The sequence below is a fragment of the Bos grunniens genome, chromosome 24, assembly GCF_055505025.1.
Source record: "Bos grunniens cultivar Pamir isolate PY7600 chromosome 24, Bosgru_T2T1.0, whole genome shotgun sequence".
Lineage (NCBI taxonomy): Eukaryota > Metazoa > Chordata > Mammalia > Artiodactyla > Bovidae > Bos > Bos grunniens.
In genome coordinates this window covers 34161493-34185133 of record NC_141188.1, presented here as the reverse complement: position 1 = coordinate 34185133, position 23641 = coordinate 34161493, and the positions used below count along the sequence as shown (strand labels likewise).

Sequence of the window (23641 nt, the reverse complement as noted above, 5' to 3'; positions counted from 1 at the left end):
TTTCCAAGGAGTATGCGTCTTTTAATTTCATGGCTGCAATCACCATCTGCAGTGATTTTGGACCCCCCAAAATAAAGTCTAACACTGTTTCCACTGTTTCCCCATCTATCTGACATGAAGTGACGGGACCAGATTTGTTTTCTGAATGTTGAGCATTAAAGCCAACTTTTTCACTCTCCACTTTCACTTTCATCAAGAGGCTTTTTAGTTCCTCTTCACTTTCTGCCAGAAGGGTGGTGTCATCTGCATATCTGAGGTTATTGAGATTTCTCCCGGCAGTCTTGATTCCAACTTGTGTTTCTTCCAGTCCAGCGTTTCTCATAATGTACTCTGCATAGAAGTTAAATAAGCAGGGTGACAATATAAAGCCTTGATGTACTCCTTTTCCTATTTGGAACCAGTCTGTTGTTCCATGTCCAGTTCTAACTGTTGCTTCCTGACCTGCATATAGGTTTCTCAAGAGGCAGGTCAGGTGGTCTGGTATTCCCATCTCTTTCAGAATTTTCCACAGTTTATTGTGAATCCACACAGTCAAAGGCTTTGGCATGGTCAATAAAGCAGAAATAGATGTTTTTCTGGAACTCTCTTGCTTTTTCCATGATCCAGCAGATGTTGGCAATTTGATCTCTGGTTCCTCTGCCTTTTCTAAAACCAGCTTGAACATCTGGATGGGAGAGTCATGGTGGAGAGATCTGACAGAATGTGGTCCCCTGGAGAAGGGAATGGCAAATCACTTTAGTTTTCTTGCCTTGAGAACCCCATGAACAGTATGAAAAGGCAAAAATGATAAGATACTGAAAGGGGAACTCCCCGGGTTGGTAGGTGCCCAGTATACTACAGGAGATCAGTGGAGAAATAACTCCAGAAAGAATGAAGGGATGGAGCCAAAGCAAACACAATACCCAGTTGTGGATGTGACTGGTGATAGAAGCAAGGTCCAATGCTGTAAAGAGCAATATTGCATAGGAACCTGGAATGTTAGGTCCATGAATCAAGGCAAATTGGAAGTGGTCAAACAGGAGATGGCAAGAGTGAATGTCGACATTCTAGGAATCAGTGAACTAAAATGGACTGGAATGGGTGAATTTAACTCAGATGACCATTATATCAACTACTGTAGGCAGGAATCCCTTAGAAGAAATGGAGTAGCCATCATAGTCAACAAGAGAGTCCAAAATGCAGTACTTGGATGCAATCTCAAAAACGACAGAATGATCTCTGTTCATTTCCAGTCAAACCATTCAATATCATGGTAATCCAAGCCTATGCCCCAACCAGTAATGCTGAAAAAGCTGAAGTTGAACAGTTCTATGAAGACCTACAAGACCTTTTAGAACTAACACCCAAAAAAGATGTCCTTTTCATTATAGGGGACTGGAATGCCAAAGTAGGAAGTCAAGAAACACCTGGAGTAACAGGCAAATTTGGCCTTGGACTACGGAATGAAGCAGGGTAAAGGCTAGTAGAGTTTTGCGAAGAGAACACACTGCTCATAGCGAACACCGTCTTCCAACAACACAAGAGAAGACTCTACACATTGACATCACCAGATGGTCAACACCAAAATCAGATTGATTATATTCTTTGCAGCCAAAGATGGAGAAACTCTAAACAGTTGGCAAAAACAAGACCGGAAGCTGACTGTGGCTCAGATCATGAACTCCTTATTTACAAATTTAGACTTAAATTGAAGAAAGTGGGCAAAACCACTAGACCATTCAGGTATGACCTAAATCAAATCCCTTATGATTATACAGTGAAAGTGAGAAATAGATTTAAGGGACTAGATCTGATAGAGTGCCTGATGAACTATGGACAGAGGTTCATGACATTGTACAGGAGACAGGGATCAAGAGCATTCCCATGGAAAAGAAATGCAAAAAAGCAGAATGGCTGTCTGAGGAGGGCTTACAAATAGCATGATTTTACCTTGTCCACAAATCATCTTTGGTAGGGACTGAGTGAAAACTAACTTTGAGTGCTCACTCATTGTCATTGGGTTGGTTCTAGAAATGAGGAAGGCACAGCATCATCAAAGGATGATGATTTGGGAAGGCACACAGTCACCATGATAGCCCTCAGTCTCTTTCACAGTAGGTCATTGGGATCTGAGTACCGGTGGTAGACTTTAGAGCTGCTTTGTCATGGAGCAGTTTGCTTATCCAGCTGATACTTGGTTTTAAGGAAAAAACACTGAAAGGTCCGTTTCTGCTCTTGATTGGTGAGCTGAAGCCTGAGGGTCAAGTGAAATGTGATTGTTTCTGTTTGGCTCTTCCTGAAGGCTTACAGGATAAGCGAATTTTAAGGCTAACTTGAGATATTATTGGCATTATCTTCATGGCATCCAGACACTGGTGTTTCATTAATCTTCCCAAATGGTCATGTAGCTAGGTATCAGATGGTGGCATCCTTCATTTACTGATGAATTGCTCAGAGAGGATGTGACATAGCTCTTCTCAGACGCTTATTGCAAGGCCTTTAAGCTCCCAAGTCAGTTTATGAAAACTCATAGCGTTCAGTTGACGAATTTGCTTGCAGAAAATCTTTTTTTCTTTTCAGTGCGCATTTAGGTTAGAGATAGGGCCTCTTGAGATCTTTTTTTTTTTTTTTAGGCTTTTTTTTTTTTAATTGGAAGATAGTTGCTTTACAATGTTGTGTTGGTTTCTGCCATACAACAACATGAATCAGCCACAGGTACACGTATGTCTCCTCCCTCTGGAACCTCCCTCCCACCCCATACCCTTGCGGTCTTTTTATCCACGAGCTCCTAGGGAACATGGTCTGGGGGCTCCTAATTTTGGCAAGTGGATCATGTGACCTGGACTTCGCTTCTTTGGTGACTCAGAACTTCCCGTTGTTTGAACAGCTGCTTCTGTGCCAGCTTGCTTTTGTCCAGGATGACCGACTCAACCCCAGCTGATAAGTGTTCATTTTCCTTTATGATTTTTGCAAATCAAGTGCAGGTACCTACTCTCTAAGTTTCGTGAACAACCTTTGACATAGTTTGCCCTTCATTGTTTGGGACAGTTTGAAATCCATGGGGAGGGTGATCTTGAGCACATCCACCCCATCCCACCACTCGCATAGCCCTTGTGGCCGTGTCTTCATTATTCCATGTTGTCATGGTCTAACTCGTCACAGCAGTGAAGTTCCGCACCATCAGTGGTTCGTGGGGTCCTTATGCATCTTCAGGACGCCAAGCTCCTCTGCTCTTTGGGAGTCTGGGCCAGGTTGCAAGAAGAGTTTTCTTTCTTTGCCACCTTGGCTTCTCCCCACTGCGTGTCTACAGTACCCCCACCTCCAGCCTCCTCCACCCTCTTGTCTTATCCTCCTTACCTGTCCTGTCTCTAGGCTTCTTCCATGTGACTTAGCATGTAGCCATGAAGAATATATGGGTTCACACAGTACTTGGCGTGTGATAAACATTATTCAGGTAGTGGAGTGATGGTTGTTGTTATTGAGTGTTTAAGCCTGGGAAGTCATGTTACCAAATTTGCTCTCTTTTTAGGAGAAAGAACTCGCTTTGGTATTGAGAGCTATCAATTGAGCTAGGCCTGGGATGGGCAAAATGAGTGTGGAAGACTTAGAGCTACTGCACAGTACCCGCATTTACTTTTCCCTGAATTTCCATAATGCACACAGCTGTTAGGAAGTGGACCCAGGGGTTATATAGCAATCTCCATTTTAAAATATGAGCTAATGGTTATAATTTTGAATTTTATATATTTTTCATCCCCTTAAACTTATGTTAGTGATAAGTCCATTACCATCCAAGTGATTAATAAATATTTTTCTTGGTTATTTAAAATTATTAGGAACAAGTCTACATTTCAGTAAACTTCCTATTTCTCTCTAGTCCTTTTTTTTTTTTTAAACAATATGGATTGGCACAATTCCCCTCTCCTCCCTTTTAATAATCTACTTAGTATGTAATATACAGATACATGTATTTGGTTTTATGTATATATACACACCTTACATGGTGTGACTACTTAGTTATGAGACTTATTTTTTAATATTAGTCTTTCTCTCATTGCTCAAATATTTGAATGAATGACAGTTGATGGACATGTTCTAAAGAAGTTACTTAATGCAGTTTGGGAACATTTGTGAAACTGTCTTCCAAGCTTGCACCCATACTTTCTGTGTCCTGCATGCTGGCATGGAAAAACCACAGGTTTTGTTCTTCAGGAGCAGAAATGGATCTCCCACGAAACTGGCGCTCAGTGTGTTTTTATCGAATGGACTGATGAGTCTGTTGGCAGGAAGTCCGTTGATCAGGGTGAGTGATGGTGTTTCTTTAAGGGAGGAAGCTGGTTGTCAAGGACTGTCACCTTTTCTTGGTGGCACCTCAGCCTGTTTCTACAGCCAACACAGAAGGTGATGATGCAGGAAGGTCTCAACATTTGGTGTCAGGGTACCAACTCAGATACTGAAGTCCTGATGGGCTGGCTAAAGAAGCATGACTCTAAAGAAAGAAATAAATTTACAGGAACTGAAAAAGTAAGTGGGTGTCCATGAGGTCTGTGCTTGTTGCTGGAGGGCTGAGCCTCTGCACTCCCCGAGCTCAGGCGGGTGAGGTCTGTGCTGTGACAGCCCCTGATGATCACAAAGATGACGGCCTTGCTCCATGAGAACCAAGGGGGAGTGTGCACAGAGCCTCAAGGCAACAGCCTGCTCGGGTTTGTCCTCCTCCTGCCAGCCCTTGCTTCTCACAAAGCTGTGTGATAGGATGTGGTTTCTTTTCCCCATGAGCAGTGCCCACAGGGACAGCTTTGATGGTTGCCCTTGACTTTGTCACCCTGGCGCTCCATCGCCTTACTTTCTGTTACCTCTCCGGTTCTGTCTGCGTGAAAGGCCTTTATGCTTCTGCCCCATCATTCCGTCTCTGGACCTTCCTCCCACTCATTATTTCAGGCTGTAGTTCTTTCTCTCTGTACTTCTACTGATGACAGTTAATTGTTTAACTGGTGCTCCCCACAATAAACGAGAGGTCTGTGTTGCTTTTTTTAGCCCCTCAGCTCATGATTGTGGCAGGGACAGAAAAGTGAAGGTTGATCCCCTTGGTGATTAATTTATCAGACAGAGACAAGAGGCAGGAGGGCTGCGGGGGGCTTGGAACTTAGGGGCCAGAGCAGAAATGGCAAACCCAGGGGGGCCTGTGCCCAGGCACCCATCTCAGGGGCATATGACTAACCAGAGCTGTCGGGTGGCAGTGTTGATGAGCAAGCCTGCCTCTTGTATCTGAACAGCACGCCTTGCCAGCATGAGGTAATGTTGTTATTTATAGGATCAGGAAAAAGGCAATGCAGGAAGAGAAGTAATTCCCCAGGGTTCTATTAATTGTAGTCTTCTCTTCCGACCTACGTGGTTCTCGTTATGACTTCGGGCACCAGGAGGTACAGCAGCCGTTTATTCTTAGGACACAGAGTGAGAGATGGGTTTAATCTGATGTAGGAGGTGGAGGATCAGTTTGTCTTCACTTTCCAGTGCGATAAATCCAGTGTGTGGTTTAATGACTGTTCACTGAAATGAGATGATGATAACTCAGATTGCTAATTGGTTAAATGCATTTGCTCTTCTTTTATCTCTACCGTTACAGGCCAGTTGGGTTGAAAAGCCAGTAGAAGGTTAACACCGATTTATATCCCCAAGCTCACTAAGTGTGCATAAGAGGATGAGCTTTGCCTTGCTTACACGAGCCCTGGCCCTGAGGGCAGGGGTTAGAGGCAGGGTCTATTGTTAGGTGTCCTTGACAGCAATACCGCTAAACCGATTCCACGGCTATAATGCTGAGTCACGTGCAAGTGGGTTGTCACATCATGTCCTAATGCTTGCTACACGTGACAGGGGGCGCCTCTCTGTAAAACACACACATAATAGTTTATTTTAAGATGTGAAGCAACTTCATAAAAATAGCCCAGCGATAATTAAGATGTTTTGCTTCAAGTTGGTTTGTGATGTTTAATGTATATATATGAAACTTCAGGCAGTTTTGCTTACAAATCTAGTGTTTATGTATTTGAAGATAGTTTTTATAGATAAGTGCTATGGAAACTGTGTAGATTTCCATGGTTACTAATTTGATTTTTCAATTGTTGGGATATTTGACAGTTATATACCTGTGATTTCCCAGCATTTCACTGTAATAGAAAAGACCATGTATTATCTTAGCATATTTTTACTTTTTATTTTCTTGAATTATTTCCTTAGGTTATAGCTTCAGTGGTGTCATTGTTTGAATCACAGTTCACACTTTGTAACTTTTACTGAACGATGAAAGATGATACTCAAGGAATAGTGAGTCAGTCTAATCCTTCATTAGTTTGTACATGGTTTCAGCAGCAGTGTCTCAAATATTACTGATAAGACCTTCTGTTTATGGATCAGAAGACTCCGTACTGCTAAGATGGCAATACTCCCTTGATTGTTTTAGCTATTTCAGGTTCCTTGAGTTGGGTATCAGTTCGTACGTTTCTGCGAAAAAGCACACTGTGATTTTGATAGGGATTGCACTAAATATGTAACACAGTCTTGGAAACAAAGAACAAAATTGGAAGATGTGTACTTCATAATCTCAGCTGTATTGATAGTACTTACTGTTAAAAATGTACATGCAAGAATATATGCAAATGACCAACAAGCACATGAAAAGATGCTCATCATCATCATTCATTATGAAGAAATGCAAATCAAAGCCAAGTGAGACGCTGTCTCACATCCACCAGAGTAGCTACAATAAAGACCACCCAATAAGAAGACAGGCATGTGGAGAAGTTGCACCCTTCATTCATTGCTGGTGGGAATGAAAAATAGTGTAGCCACTTTGGAAAGCAGTTTGGTGGTTTCTCAAAACATTCGACATAGATTGATTATATGACCCAGAAGTTCCACTCAAGAGAGATGAAAACATATGTCCATATTATTCATAACTTAGCAAAAAAGTGCAAACAACTCAAATGTCTGTCAACTGATGAAGGATAAACAAATATGTATCCATACGATGGAATAACTTTCAGCAATTGAAAAAAAGACTGAAGTACTGACACTTGCTACAGCATGGATGAACCTTGAAGACACTTTTAGTGAAAAAAGCCAAGTCACGAAAGAACATACATTGTGTGATTTTATTTAGATGAAGTCCCCAGAGTATGCAGATAGCTTACTTGGGGATGGGTGGGGAGAATATAGAGTAACTGTTAATAGGTACAGTATTTCTTTTGGGGTTGATGAAAATACCCTAAACATATGTTGTTGTAATGATTGTGCTCAGTTCAGTTCAGTTGCTCAGTTGTGTCCGACTCTGCAACCCCATGTATCGCAGCACGCCAGGCCTCCCTGTCCATCACCAACTCCTGGAGTTTACACAGACTCGTGTCTGTCGAGTCGGTGATGCTATCAAGCCATCTTATCCTCTGTCATCCCCTTCTCCTCCTGCCCCCAAACCCTCCCAGCATCAGGGTCTTTTCCAATGAGTCAACTCTTTGCATGAGGTGGCCAAAGTATTGGAGTTTCAGCTTTAGCATCAGTCCCTCCAATGAACACCCAGGACTGATCGCCTTTAGGATGGACTGGTTGGATCTCTTTGTAGTCCAAAGGACTTTCAAGAGTCTTCCCCAACACCACAGTTCAAAAGCATCAATTCTTCAGTGCTCAGCTTTCTTCACAGTCCAACTGTCAAATCCATACATGACCACTGAAAAAACCATAGCCTTGACTAGATGGACCTTTGTTGGCAAAGTAATGTCTCTGCTTTTGAATATGCTATCTAGGTTGGTCATAACTTTCCTTCCAAGGAGTAAGTGTCTTTTAATTTCATGGCTGCAATCAGCATCTGCTGTGATTTTGGAGCCCAGAAAAATAAAGTCTGACACTGTTTCCACTGTTTCCCCATCTATTTCCCATGAAGTGATGGGACCCGATGCCATGATCTTAGTTTTCTAAATGTTGAGCTTTAGGCCAACTTTTTCACTCTCCTCTTTCACTTTCATCAAGAGGCTTTTTAGTTCCTCTTCACTTTCTGCCATAAGGGTGGTGTTATCTGCATATCTGAGGTTATTGATATTTCTCCCAGCAGTCTTGATTCCAGCTTGTGCTTCTTCCAGCCCAGCGTTTCTCATGATGTACTCTGCATAGAAGTTAAATAAGCAGGGTGACAATATACAGCCTTGACGTACTCCTTTTGCTATTTGGAACCAGTCTGTTGTTCCATGTCCAGTTCTAACTGTTGCTTCCTGACCTGCATATAGGTTTCTCAAGAGGCAGATCAGGTGGTCTGGTATTCCCATCTGTTTCACAATTTTCCACAGTTTATTGTGATCCACACAGTCAAAGGCTTTAGTCAATAAAGCAGAAGTAGATGTTTTTCTGGAATGCTCTTGCTGTTTCAATGATCCAGCAGATGTTGGCAATTTGGTCTTTGGTTCCTCTGCCTTTTCTAAATCCAGCTTGAACATCTGAAGTTCACGGTTCACATATTGCTGAAGCCTGGCTTGGAGAATTTTGAGCATTACTTTACTAGCATGTGAGATGAGTGCAATTGTGCAGTAGTTTGAGCATTCTTTGGCATTGCCTTTCTTTGGGATTGGAATGAAAACTGACCTTTTCCAGTCCTGTGGCCACTGCTGAGTTTTCCAAATGTGCTGGCATATTGAGTGCAGCACTTTCACAGCGTCATCTTTCAGGATTTGAAATAGCTCCACTGGGATTCCATTATCTCCACTAGCTTTGTTCGTAGTGATGCTTTCTAAGGCCCACTTGACTTCACATTCCAGGATGTCTGGCTCTAGGTGAGTGAGCACACCATCGTGATTATCTGGGTTGTGAAGATCTTTTTTGTACAGTTGTGTGTATTCTTGCCACCTCTTCTTAATATCTTCTGCTTCTGTTAGGTCCATACCATTTCTGTCCTTTATCGAGCCCATCTTTGCATGAAGTGTTCTGTTGGTGTCTCTAATTTTCTTGAAGAGATCTCTAGTCTTTCCCATTCTGTTGTTTTCCTCTATTTCTTTGCATTGATCGCTGAGGAAGGTTTTCTTATCTCTCCTTGCTATTCTTCGGAACTCTGCATTCAGATGTTTATATCTTTCCTTTTCTCCTTTGCTTTTTTGCTTCTCTTCTTTTCACAGCTATTTGTAAGTCCTCCCCAGACAGCCATTTTGCTTTTTTGCATTCCTTTTTCTTGGGGATGGTCTTGATCCCTGTCTCCTGTACAATGTCACGAACCTCATTCCATAGTTCATCAGGCACTCTGTCTATCAGATCTAGGCCCTTAAATCTATTTCTCACTTCCACTGTATAATCATAAGGGATTTGATTTAGGTCATACCTGAATGGTCTAGTGGTTTTCCCCACTTTCTTCAATTTAAGTCTGAATTTGGCAATAAGGAGTTCATGATCTGAGCCACAGTCAGCTTCTGGTCTTGTTTTTGCTGACTGTATAGAGCTTCTCCATCTTTGGCTGCAAAGAATATAATCAGTCTGATTTCGGTGTTGACCATCTGGTGACGTACACGTGTAGAGTCTTCTCTTGTGTTGTTGGACTCTGTGAATATACTAAAAACCACTGAATTGAATACTTCGTGAATTTTGTAATACTTGAATTATATCTCAATAAAAACGCTTCCAAAAAGTGTTACTGAGGGTATTTTCAGTAGGAGTATATATTCTTTTTTCCTTTGGATATAATCTGTTGATCTAGTCAAGTTTGACTTTTGAGTAAGAAATGTTTTTATTTAATCAAATTCTCATGTCTAATGTAATCATAAGTTATGTTTGTCATATATTTCCCCTTTTCTATTACTGTCATTTTGAGAACAGTCTTTACATTTTATTGTGAAAATTTGAACATTCAAACATACACGCTTTTGTTACAACAGATTTCATTTCTTCAGAAATAATGCTTGTCTTCTCAAAGTGGGACACACAGAATACTTTTTCTTCAGATTGTAAAATGATATTTTAAAAACTCATATTCCCATACCTCTTTGCATGTGCAGATGGCTATTAATTCTGAAACCTACTCGATTCAGGAATATTAACATTTAAAAATCATTATTAAAGCATGGTTGATTTGCAATGTGTTAGTTTCAGGTGTACAGCAAAGTGAGTTGTTTATACAGATACCCACTTTCTTTTTAGATTCTTTTCCTATATAGGCTTTTACAGAGTACTGAGTAGAGTTCCCTGTGCTATACAGTAGATTCTTAGTAGTTACCTGTCTTATATATAGTTGTGAATATGTCAGTCCCAATTTATACATCCCTGTCCCCTACCCTCTGGAAACTATAAGTTTGTTTTCTATGTCTGTGACTCTACTTTTGTAGTGTAAATAAGTTCTTTTGTACCCTTTTTAGGTTCCATGTATAAACAATATCATACATTTATCTTTTTGTGTCTGTCTTGCTTCACTCAGTTGGATAATCTCTAGGTCCATCCAAACATTGTTTTATTTAAGGTTGTTTATCTTCTTGTTATTGAACTAAATCCTTAAGATGGGTGGAATCTATTTTTATCTTTATTTTCTACCTATAATAGATGTTTTAAAATGAAAGTTAAGTGGCTTTGACAATTGTGGTTCATATAACAAATACATGACTACTGCCTCTAAAAATATATATTATTTAGTATTTTTATACTTTTGTTTCTGTACAGTTATCAGTTTGTCAGGTTCTGTGTATTATAAGGAAATTTTAATATCTATTTCTTACTCATTTCTGATGGTGTCTGTTCATTTACTCATGTCACCCTTTGTCTCGTTACTTTATATTTTTACATACATCTGTGTATACTAAACAGGTTCAAGTGAAATAATACGTGTACATGTACATAGTTATTTTGGATTAAAGAGGAACTAGAATTCAGGCCTTCTGTCTCAACCCAATTCTCTTTTTAGCTTTTATTTGCTAATAAGTTATATATATGTGTTATATATTTTATATATATTCTAAATGTAATGTTACGTATATGTAATAATAGTATATGTATCTTACTAGCAAATAACATATATTTAAATATTATTATGGACTGCAAGGAGATCCAACCAGTCCATTCTAAGGGTGATCAGTTCTGGTGTTCATTGGAGGGACTGATGGTGAAGCTGAAACTCCAATACTTTGGCCACCTCATGCGAAGAGTTGACTCACTGGAAAAGACCCTGATGCTAGGAGGGACTGAGGGAAGGAGGAGAAGGGGACGACAGAGGATGAGATGGCTGGATGGTATCACCGACTTGATGGACATGAGTTTGAGTGAACTCCAGGAGTTGGTGATGGACAGGGAGGCCTGGCGAGCTGGGATTCATGGGATCGCAAAGAGTCAGACACAACTGAGCGACTGAACTGAACTGAAATATTATTATAAATATAAATATCCAAGAGGGCTTATTCTTATTGGGCTTTAGAAATAAACTTACTATTTTTAAAAAATGAGTTGCTTAATAGAATATTTTTTTTCTACATTTTGGAGAAGCAAGTCAGTTAAAGTAATTAAAACATCATTAAACATTTGAAAGTATTTTTCAGTTGTTAAGTAGTTTTGAAATTAATTCTTTAATAACTTCTTTTATTTCTTCAATAATCTGAAGATGTCCACTTACTGTTATACTCATCTTAGTTTTATATTTTACTTTTTCTTATTTCCACATATTTTTAGACATATGACTATATCCAAGCATGTAAATGTGATATTACTTTTTATTACTAGTGGTGTTTTTATAAATTTATGCTTTCCTAATTTTATGATTGGGCTTAAGACTTTCATATTGGTTTTTATAGAGAGAGATTTGATTTTTTTTTAATCAATTCATATTTTACTTCCACTTTATTTCTGGTTTTCCTTAATTTAGCTTCTTTTATAGTTCATTTTCTTAATATTTTATCATAACATATTTGTCTTATAAGAATAGTGAAATGTTAGTGTTTTTGTTTAGGGATTTGATTGTATCCCTTGAAATTCAGCCTGCATTTCGCTGGCTTAATGGGAGTGTTTGGGAAGCTGTGGTACTGTGATGTAATAAGATACACATTGTAGCTGAGGGCTCAGATCTGGAGGCTGACTGCCCATGCTGAGTCCTGGCTCCTCCACTCTGGCCTGGATTTGTTGTTGTTGTTCAGTCGGTCAGTTGGTTCCAACTCTTTGCAACCCCATGAACTGCAGCACGCCAGGCTTCGCTGTCCTTCACTATCTCCGGGAGTTTGCTCAGATTCATGTCTGTTGAGTCAGTGATGCTGTCTAACCATCTCATTCTCTGTTGCCTCCTTCTCCTCCTGCCTTCTATCTTCCCCAGCATTAGGGTCCTTTCCAATGAGTCAGCTCTTCACATCAGGTGGACAAAGTATTGGAGCTTCAGCTTTAGCAACAGTCCTTCCAATGAATATTCAGGATTGATTTCCTTTAGGATTGACTGGTTTGAACAAGACCTTTAATCTCTTTAAGCCTTCTCTCCTTGTTGAGGTGAGGTCTATGGTGGGACCCTGGGTGTAGTTTTGCTGTTGAGGTTTAGGGAGTGGTGATTTTGGAGGTGTGTGCTGCTTTGGAGCTCTGAGTGCAGGTCCTTGTTGGTGTTTATGACATGTTGACAGCACTGCTATGTCTGCCATGGGGGCTGCAGCAGTACAGGCCACTGCAGCAGAGCTCCGGCCCTGGGGGAGCTGGGGACCACATGGCAGGGAGGCATGTCAGCAGATGCTGAGGTGGCCAAGCTTTGTTCAGTTCAGTTCAGTCACTCAATCGTGTCTGACTCTGCAACCCCATGGACTGCAGCATGCCAGGCCTCCCTGTCCATCACCAACTCCCGGAGCTTGCTCAAACTCATGTCCATCGAGTCAGTGATGCCATCCAACCATCTCATCCTTTGTCATCCCCTTCTCCTCCTGCCTTCAGTCTTTCCTAGCATCAGGATCTTTTCCAATGAATCAGTTCTTTACATCAGGTGACCAAAGTATTAAGAGTTTCAGCTTCAGCATCAGTCCTTCCAATGAATATTCAGGACTGATTTCCTTTAGGATGGACTGGTTGGATCTCCTTGCAGTCCAAGGGACTCTCAAGAGTCTTCTCCAACACCACAGTTCAAAAGCATCAATTCTTCGGCAGTCAGCTTTCCTTTATCGTCCAGTTCTCACATCCATACGTGACTACTGGAAAAAACATAGCTTTGACTAGATGGACCTTTGTCAGCAACATAATGTTTCTGCTTTTAATATGCTGTCTAGGTTGGTCATAGCTTTTCTTCCAGGGAGCAAGCGTTTTTTAATTTCATGGCTGCAGTCACCATCTGCAGTAATTTTGGAGCCCCCAAAATAAAGTCTCTCACTATTTCCTTTGTTTCCCCATCTATTTGCCATGAAGTGATGGGACCAGATGCCATGACCTTCAATTTTTGAATGTTGGATTTTAAGCCAGCTTTTTCACTCTCCTTTTCACTTTCATCAGGAGGCTCTTCGATTTCTGCCATAATTTCTGAAGTTATTGATACTTCTCCCAGCAGTCTTGATTCCAGCTTGTGCTTCATCCAGCCCAGCGTTTCGCATGATGTACTCTGCATATAAGTTAAGTAAGCAGGGTGACGATATATAGCCTTGATATACTCCTATCCCAATTTGGAACCAGTCTGTCATTCCATGTCTGGTCCTAACTGTTGCTTCTTGACCTGCATATAGATTTCTCAGGAGGCAGATCAGGTGATCTGGTGTTCCTGTCTCTTTAAGAATTTCCCACAGTTTGTTGTGATCCACACAGTCAAAGGCTTTGGCATAGTCAATAAAGCAGAAGTAAATGTTTTTGTGCAACTCTCTTGCTTTTTTTGATCCAGCGGATGTTGGCAATTTGATCTCTGGTTCCTCTGCCTTTTCTAAATCCAGCTTGAACATCTGGAAGTTCATGGTTCGCATACTGTTGAAGTCTGGCTTGGAGAATTTTGGGCATTATTTTGCTTGCGTGTGAGATGAGTGCAATTGTGCGGTAGTTTGAGCACTCTTTGGCATTGCCTTTCTTTGGGATTGGAATTAAAACTGACCTTTTCCAGTCCTGTGGCCACTGCTGAGTTTTCCAAATTTGCTGGCATATTGAGTGCAGCACTTTTCACAGCATCATCTTTTAGGATTTGAAATAGCTCAACTGGAATTCCATCACCTCCACTAACTTTGTTTGTAGTGATGCTTCCTAAGGCCCACTTGACTTTGCATTCCAGGATGTCTGGCTCTAAGTGAGTGATCACACCATCGTGGTTATCTGGGTCATGATCTTTTTTTGAATAATTGTTCTGTGTATTCTTGCCACCTCTTCTTAATATCTTCTGCTTCCATTAGGTCCATACCATTTCTGTCCTTTATTGTGCCCATCTTTGCATGAAGTGTTCTGTTGGTATCTCTAATTTTCTTGAAGAAATCTCTAGTCTTTCCCATTCTGTTGTTTTCCTCTATTTCTTTTCATTGATCACTGAAGAAGGCCAGGCTTTGAGAAATACAGAAACAGGCCTGTAGGAAGGGCAAGCAGGATGTGGGTCACCCTTGGTGCAACCCTCATCTTCTAAGGAAGATGACCCAGGAGAGGGAATATTAGGATTGGCTCTTGAAGAGTCAGTAGGAGTTTCCAGATAGATATGGGAGCATGGGGTACGATCCTGCATTCAAGCCTAGACCCAAGAAGAGGCCCCACGATGAGAGGTCCAGGCTCAAGAGGGCTGGAGCATTTGGTGGAGAGATGCTGGTGGAGTTGGGGTGACCCCAGAAGCAACAGATGATCTGAATTCTTTCTTACTCCCACTCTCTGCTCTTACAGAGGAGTTTCTTATACATGTTATGTATATGAAGCATGTGTTTTCCTTTGCTCTCAGAGTTGCATTTATGATTATGTTTGTTTTCATTTCTGTTTACTCTGGGGTGGATTTTTCCTTCAATTTGGATTGAAAAGATGATCACTGTATTTTAATTGTTTTTCTGCCATTTTTAAAAGCAGGTTGTGTATCCACACAGGTGGCGTTCTGGGTCTTTGTTCTCTCTCTCCTAAGGCCAGTAAGTGTCCGGCAAACTCCCATTGCTGGGTTTCACAGAGCTAGTTTTAAGAAATAGTGTTCCCCACTTTGGAGAAGGCGGTGGCACCCCACTCCAGTACTCTTGCCTGGAAAATCCCATGGACGGAGGAGGCTGGTGGGCTGCAGTCCATGGGGTCATGAAGAGTCGGACACGACTGAGCGACTTCACTTTCACTTTTCACTTTCATGCATTGGAGGAGGAAATGGCAACCCACTCCAGTGTTCTTGCCTGGAGAATCCCAGGGACGGGGGAGCCTGCTGGGCTGCCGACTCTGGCGTCGCACAGAGTCGGACACGACTGAAGAGACTTGGCAGCAGCAGTTCCCCACTTTAGCTGCCCCTGTCCAGAGCTCTTCTTTGAAATTTTGTGTTTTCTCATAGTATTGCATTGAACTCTTCGTTTTTCTTTATGATTCTGGACTCTCAGTGTGTGGGCACGCTGGTTTCCTCAATCTGTTTGTTTCTTTGTTTCTTGTGCTAGTCCTCATTTTTCTGTGGCTCTGGGAGTTTGTTGTCATTGTTCAGAGCTTCAGGTTTTGACATGTAGCATTGTAAAAAGATCTTCCCTGGCGGTTCAAACAGTAAAGAGTCTGCCTGCCATGTGAAAGATCCCCTGGAGAAGGACATGGCAACCCACTCCAGTATTCTTGCCTGGAGAATTCTGTGGACAGAGGAGCCAGGAGGGCGGCAGTCCATGGGGTCGCAAAGAGTCGGACATGACCGAGCAACTGACACACACACACACACACACACACACACAAACAAACATACACATTGTAGAAAGAGCGCTGGACTAAAAGTCTGAAGGTCTGGTTTTGGCTCTTTCATGAAGAATGAAAACTGTGTCTACTTCCACATGGTTGGTCACATGTCAAACAGTTTTGAAGAGCAGTGAGACCTCGGTGAAGCCACTCAGTCTTCTCTGGCTCTAGTCCTTTACCTGGAAAATCAGGAAGGTTGAAATAAATCAGTGTTTTCCTGAAGTATCTTCCTTGGAGCACTGATTTGATGGACTAGTTAATAACATCTTCCATGAAGAGGTTTCATATCATTTAAATTAGGATATCCTGGGGCTTCTCGGAGAGTTTAGTGTTGCATCATGAGGGAGATAGTCTGCATATCTGCTGTGTTCACCCAAGTTGCTTGACCAGGAGGATTCTTTTTCATACTGTAGCCTGTGAGACATAGAAACATTCAGTATAACACACTTGAGAAACACTGCTACGGTGCCGTGCTCAGTCATGTCTGACTGCAATTCTGTGGACTGTAGCCCGCCAGGCTCCTCTGTCCATGGGATTTCCCAGACAAGAATACTGGAGTGGGTTGCCATTTTCTCCTTCAGGGGATCTTCCCAACCTAGGGATTGAATTTGTGTCTCCTGTATGGCAGGAGGATTTTTTTTTTTTTTTTTAACCACTGAGCCACTATGAAGTCCTTGAGAAACACTAGGCTACATCATTTTTAAGATTTCTTTCAGCTTTCGAGTTGCATGCTTCTGTGAATGTACTAAAAGCCACTGAATTATACACTTTAAAAGGAAAGAATTTTCTCCAAACTGTTACATAAAAATTTTTTCATGGCTCTTGAATTTTCAGAACTGTGACTACCTGGCATTTCTGCTTTTTACAATTTATTTTTTATTCCTCGTTGGAAAAACCCATATACCAGTTTGTCCAATTGACATCCTTTACAGAAAAGGTCATTCAGTTCTAGGAAAAGTTTTCACTTTCCTAATTATGGCTTCTATTTGTTCCTCTCATTTAAATCTCTGTGGATATTAATCCCCTCCATCAGTTTCCCAGGTTTTTCTGTTTATCTTGAATTTCCTGTTTTATTTTCTGTAGGGTGTGACTCTCTGCAGACCTGTTTTTATGTATATCTGTGGTCTTTGTTTTTCTGGGTTAATTCTTTGCATCATCTTCTCCTTCATTCGTGTTGAAAATTCTTTGATAGCACCTTTAAAATAAATATATCTTTTTTAAATTTACTGCCATCTTTCATATAGATTCCTCCTCTGCAATTTTCAAAGGCAGCATAGGGTAGCTGAGCTCAAAACAGACTCTTCCACTTCCTGGCTGGCTGAGCTTTCTGAGCGTGTGTCCTTGTCTGTAAAGAGAGGACAGTGCCTCCCCTGTCAGCCTTAAATAATGTAGCATGGATTCTGCAGAGGGCTAAGCACACAATGCTTGGTCAGGACTTTTCCTGTTTAGATAGAATTGTGTCTTGGTTGTAAATCCAATATAAAGCATTTGCCCTCACAAATTTTGTCAAAGTCATGGTCCTTACTGTTGAGGGACCAAGGAAATCCTGCAACTGGTACATTATTCAGCTCCTCTACCCTTAATGGTGGATTTGGTTACCTAACTCACTTACCAAGGAGGGTGCTGTCCATTTACACGGAGGTGCTGAAAACACTACTACTGTATTGCATTTGTGTGTAATCAGAGATTTGTAGCCTGTAATGGAAAAGGCCTTCTGGAGGGGATGCCAGGAGAACTAGAAAAAGCCTGTGTCCCAAAATAAACCTACAGTTTGATTATTAAGACTGGAATGTGAATGCATGAAAAGGTGATTGTATAAGACAGTAACAAGGGCTAGATGAACGGGTGGTGGTTGTGGGTGGTGATGACTGAAGAGGGGCTGGAGGTGACTGGGAGGGGAGCCGGTCTGTAGAATGAGAGGCACGGAGGTGAGGACTGTTGGCTTTGGAGTCTTGCTTTCCTTTCCAACAGCTCTCCGTCTAACGTGCACATGATAAAGAGTGCCACATATGTTAGCTTTAGTGTTGGCGATGCTTAGACCAGAATAAGCTTGTTTCAGCAATGATCTTTAAAGGCAGGGAGGGGACTCCCTCGTGGTCCAGTGATTATGACTTCACCTTCCAGTGCAGGGGGTGTGGGTTTGATCCCTGGTCTGGGAGCTAAGATCCCCCATGCCTCATGGCCAAAAAAACAACACATAGAACAGAAACAGTATTTGTGTTTCAATTCAATAAAGACTTTAAAATGGTCCACTTAAAAAGATGCTTAAAAAGTTTTTTAATGCAGCATAAGAATGTATATTTTCAACTGCCTCGTTAGATCCCTTGGAGAAGGAAATAGCTCCCCACTCTAGCATTTTTGCCCGGGAAATCCCATGGACAGAGGAGCCTGGAGGGGTGCAGTCCACCGGGTCTCAAAGAGTCAGACGTGACTAAGCCACTGACACACTTTGTTATGTCTAAAAAATGCATATTAGTTTGGAGACATGGTAAAATACAAAAGTACTTCAAAGAACAGATACAAATCTTGTATTCCAGAAATAGCTACTGTTTACCTTTCTCGAGGTTCCAGAGTATTGACTAGAATTATCAGTTATAGATGTGTGTCTTCTAAATAGTCAATCACAGTAGGCTCTGGGGGAGTTCTCGTGTCAGAAACGTGCACAGGCCATGAAAGAGTAAGTGGGGGTTCACAGAACATCCCTGTGGTGTAGAAGTCTGGGCATCATCCACTAATCTGTACTCTGTGTAGATGGCAGGGACGCATGGCATTCATCCAGTGCTTAGGGACTCACTGCATTTGCTAAGAAATGTGCTACAACGTCACCATCTTTTCTTGCTGAGTCTCTTTCATTTCTCATGTTCTTCACATCAGACAGTCCCTCCCTTATATATGGGATTTTATTAGGAATTTCAGAGGACTCTTCTTATAGCCTTTGCACTTGATCAACATTCTTAGTTTAAACACAGAACCCATCAACATTTCTGAGGTTGATTTGTATGAACACATCTCAGGAATTCCACCTGTGTCTAACAAACTCTACTGACCGATTACTTAAAATGTCTTGAGAGAACGTGCCTGTGTTTCAGACTCTTGTTTAATAGGGCTGAGAATTCCAAAGCAGACACAGCGCCATCCACTGGGGCAGTGGCCTTCCCCAGTAGCCGAGTCCCCGGAGAGGCTGCCACCCTCTGTGCACCATCCGTGCGCTCTCCGCCCTGGGGTCTAACGCACAGAGTTAGGTGACACCAGCCTCATTTGAAGGCCAGAGGACGGGCTCTGAGCTGAGACCACTCTGTGAGTTGGTGCTGTCATTTAATGTGAAACACACCTTTCAGGTGGGACAGGAGAAAACTGCTCGCTTGGGAAGCGGAGTCTTGGCGCTTCAGCCTCAGGGTTGTCTGGAACTTGCTTTCCCTTTGGCACTAGAGTTTGGGCCAGGCCCCTGAAACAACTTGGCCTTGTTTCCATTTTTGCTTTTTTTTGCAACTCTAGAAATGGGACTTTTTGCTCAGTCGGTGAATCAAGAGAATCCTGTCAGCTTGCTATTGCTAGTGAAAATCTTTGAGTAAACAGGATGTGACACTGCGCTTATCGTGCTGACTCTGAAAATCATTCATCCTTACCGTGTCTTCACAGTGTGCTCTGAGAGCTATACGTTCATTCTTTCGTTCATTTATTTGGCTTCGCTGGGGCTTAGTGGCAGGCCATGAGGTCTTTGATCTTTGTTGTGGCACGGGGATCTTTTTCAGTTGCAGCGTGTGGGGTCTAGTTCCCAGATCAGGGGTTGAACCCAGGCCCCCAGCATTGGGAGCACGGAGTCTTAGGCCCTGGACCGCTAGGGAGGTCCACCATCTCTACTTTCTTAGTAGCTTAAAAATATATTAATGTGGAAATACCAACAGAATAACTTAATTGTTTTAAATTGGGTAGAAATGTTGCCCATGGTCTGTCTGTCCCTTTGTATTACATGTTTTATTTTCTTTTGTCCCCTTCAGGCAAGAGCACTCACTTGTGTATTTGTGGTAGACTCTTGACTCAAACAGCTCTTACTTATACCTGCTAGATAAAATAGGAATTTCTCTAGTTTTTTTTTTTTTTTTTCAACCTCTAGGTGACCACAAGCAGAATTGTAAAAACAGTTTACACCATCTAAAGGAATGTAGAGGATGAAGCAAGTAAAATAGCTCGTATAATAAGAAAAAAGTAACTGTTGGGAACAAAATCAGAAATTAATACAAAAATATTAGTTGTCTAAATCCATTTATGTTTACCATTATCTCTATATAAAAGATTATGACTAAGATTAGGATGAAAAAGAAATGAACAAACTAGATACATAGCTAACTAAAAATATTTAAATGGTGATACAAAAGTAAAAGCTAAAGAGTAGACAAAATAAATCAGGTGTACGTGAGTGGACAAAAAAAGACAGTAATGATAATTTCAGAATTGAAGGCAAAATGTATTAAAGGGAACAAAGCTGGTTTCAAATGTTACGGTACTTGACAACTAAACTGTAACAAGCTTAAAGTTATTTCTTCCTAAGAAATAGCATTTTTTCTTAAATATAATAAGAATCTGGCAGAAATACAATTATGAGAAACTAACAAGTCTTTCATTCTTCAGTATATTTTATAATAAAATACTGACTTCTCTGCTCAGTTTTGCTATAATCCTAATACTGCTCTAAATGCAGGAGACCCAGTTTGATTTCTGAGTCAGGAAGATCCGCTGGAGAAGGGATAGGCTACCCACTCTAGTATTCTTGGGCTTCCCTTGTGACTCAGCTGGTAAAGAATCCACCTGCAATTCGAGAGACCTGGGTTCAACCCCTGGGTTGGGAAGATCCCCTGGTGAAGGGAGTGGCTGCCCACTCTAGTATTCTGGCCTGGAGAATTCCATGGACTGTATAGTCCATGGGGTCACAGAGTCAGACACAACTGAGCGACTTTCACACTCTAATACTGCTCTAAAAAAATTAACTTTACAATTAAAAACAAACCTGGAACGTTTTCCAGCGTTCTGAAATAATTTGTGAGAAGCTGAATTACTAATTACTGCATTGTTGTTGTTCAGTCACTAAGTCGTGTCCAACTATTTTTGACCACATGGACTGCAGCACACCAGACTTCCCTGTCCTTCACTTATCTCCTGGAGTTTGCTCAAACTCATGTCCATTGAGTCAGTTATGCCATCCAACCATCTCATCCTCTTTTGTCCCCTTCTCCTCCTGCCTTCAGTCTTTCCCAGCATCAGGGTCTTTTTCAGTGAGTTGACTCTTTGCATCAGGTGGCCAAAGTATTGGAGCTTCAGCACCAGTCCTTCCAATGAATATTCAGGGTTGATTTCCTTTAGGATTGACTAGTTTGATCTCCTTGCAGTCCCAGGGACTCAAGAGTCTTCTCCAGCACCACAGTTCGAAAGCATCATTTTTTCAGCACTCAGCCTTCTTTATGGTCCAGCTCTCACATCCATATGTGACTACTAGGAGAATGACTACATGGACCTTTGTCAGCAGTGTGATATCTCTGCTTTTTGATATGCTGTCTAGATTTGTCATAGCTTTTCTTCCAAGGAGTAAGTGTCTTTTAATTTTGTGGCTGCAGTCAATCTGCAGTGATTTTGTAGCCCAAGAAAATGAAATCCGACACTGTTTCCACTTTTGCCCTATTTGCCATGAAGTGATGGGACTAGATGCCATGATCTTCAATTTTTGAATGTTGAGTTTTAAGCCAACTTTTTCACTCTCCTCTTTGACTTTCATCAAGAGGCTCTTTAGTTCTTTGATTTCTGCCATAATGCTGGTGCCATCTGCATATCTGAGGTTATTGATGTTTCTCCCGGCAATCTTGATTCCAGCTTGTGCTTCCTCCAGCCCAGCATTTTGCGTGATGTACTCTGCATATAAGTTAAATAAGCAGGGTGACTATATACAGCCTTGACGTACTCCTTTCCCTATTTGAAACCAGTCTGTTGTTCCATATTCAGTTCTAACTGTTGCTTCTTGACCTGCATACAGATTTCTCAGGAAGGCAGGTAAGATGGTCTGATATTCCCTTCTCTTGAAAAACTTTCCATAGTTTGTTGTGATTCACACAGTCAAAGGCTTTAGCATAGTCAATGAAGCAGAAATAGATATTTTTCTGAAATTCCTTTGCTTTTTCTATGATCCAACGGATGTTGTCAGTTTGATCTCTGGTTCCTCTTTTCTTAATCCAACTTGAATATCTGGAATTTCTCAGTTCATGTACTGTTGTAGCCTAGTTTGAAGGATTTTGCGCATTACCTTGCTAGCATTTGAAATGAAAGCAATTGTGTGGTAGTTTGAACATTCTTTGGCATTTTCCTTCTTTGGGATTGGAATGAAAACCAATGTTTTCCTTTATATTAGAATAAAGCAAATATGTGTTTTGTGCTTGCTAATATTCAGTATTTTAACTGGTGTGTGTGTGTGTGTGTGCGTGCATGCACACTCGTTCAGTCCCTCAGTCGTGTCTGACTCTTTGGACCCCCTGGACTGTAGCCCACCAGGCTTCTCTGTCCATGGGATTTTCCAGGCAAGGATGCTGGAGTGCATTGCCATTTCCTCCTCCAGGGGCTCTTCCAACCCAGGGGTCGAACTCCTGTCTCTGTGTCTCCTGCACTGCAGGTGTATCCTTTACCAGTGAGCCTCTGGGAAAGCCCTTTTTAACCAGTGGTCCTAGCCAGCTACAGTTGTCTATTGTAAATGAAGAGACAGCACTGTCATTATGTGCAAATGGTTTGAATCCAGAATAAAAAAATTTAAGAATTTTAAAAATTCCGGAGTGTAACAAATATTATACTTGAAAAAAAAATGCAAAGATTTCCACATACCAGCAGTATTCACTTGGAGAATAAAATGGAGCAACAGACCCCTTTTTCAGTTCCAACAAAAGATATAAAATGCCTAAGAAGACACCTCAGGAAGTCCCGAGTAACTGGAAAAACACTTGGAATCTCTGTAATGACAGTGCAGTGGCCGTCAATCCTGCTGCTTTTAATTTGGCAATAAATATGCTCCATTTAATCTGACAGAGATTCCTGCTTTTATTCTTCATGGCTTCCTCTGGAGGCAGATTAAAGCTTGCCAATGTTTTTTCCTTCCTTTTACCAGTAAGGAAACTGAGGTTTTTTTTGTCATTTTTGTGACAGTGTATCAGGGCACAATTCATGAGACAAAAGCCGGTGTGATACTAACTCTTGATGTCCTAGCTTTTTCATACTAATCTATTTTCTGTGTTTTCTTCAGGGTACATGCATTTCTTTAAAAATTAAGCTGGGAATTGAGTGTCAAATTGAGAATAATTCTCCTTTCTCTGCTGAACTGTGGGTATTTTAATTTGTAACCGTAAGGACTCCCATGGATCACTTTGTTTTGAATTGTTTTGGTGAAAAGAAGGAAACATATTTCTACAATTTTATTGGCTATTCATCGTAATTCCTTGATGAGTGATCAGACTAGAAGTGGAATTAATTTTGTAGCTATGCTTGCTCCTGGGATAATGCCGTTAAGCTCCATAAATGGCTTCAGTACTTTCCAGTTCTGATCAGGTGCTTATAACACAAAGAGCCTGGGACTTTCTTCACAGGTTAATTTTTCTTTTATTGATTTACTTATTTAGCTAGCTAGCCGTGTCGGGTCTTAGTTGCCGCCTGTGGCATCTTATATCCCTGACCAGGGATCAAACCTGGGCCCCCTGCATTGGGAGCTCGGAGTCTTAGCCACTGGACCACTGGGGAAATCCCCACAGTTTAATCTTTAAAGAGGTATACTGCTCTGGTTTCCCAAGACGTTTCTAATAAATTACCACAAACTTCATGGCTT

The 23641-nt window shown here is 41.3% G+C and overlaps 1 protein-coding gene across 2 annotated transcripts in view; it reads left to right on the top strand.

Annotated features, from left to right (window-relative positions):
- The window catches only part of TTC39C (tetratricopeptide repeat domain 39C), a 105316-nt gene that overhangs the window by 60979 nt on the left and 20696 nt on the right, over positions 1-23641 (top strand). The window contains exon 7 of one of the 2 annotated variants that reach the window (XR_015153800.1): positions 4192-4282. The exons of the other annotated variant lie outside the window; for it this stretch is intronic. The gene's annotated coding sequence lies outside the window, so the exon portion shown is untranslated. The remainder of the gene's footprint in view (positions 1-4191; positions 4283-23641) is intronic. 2 annotated transcript variants of the gene reach the window in all.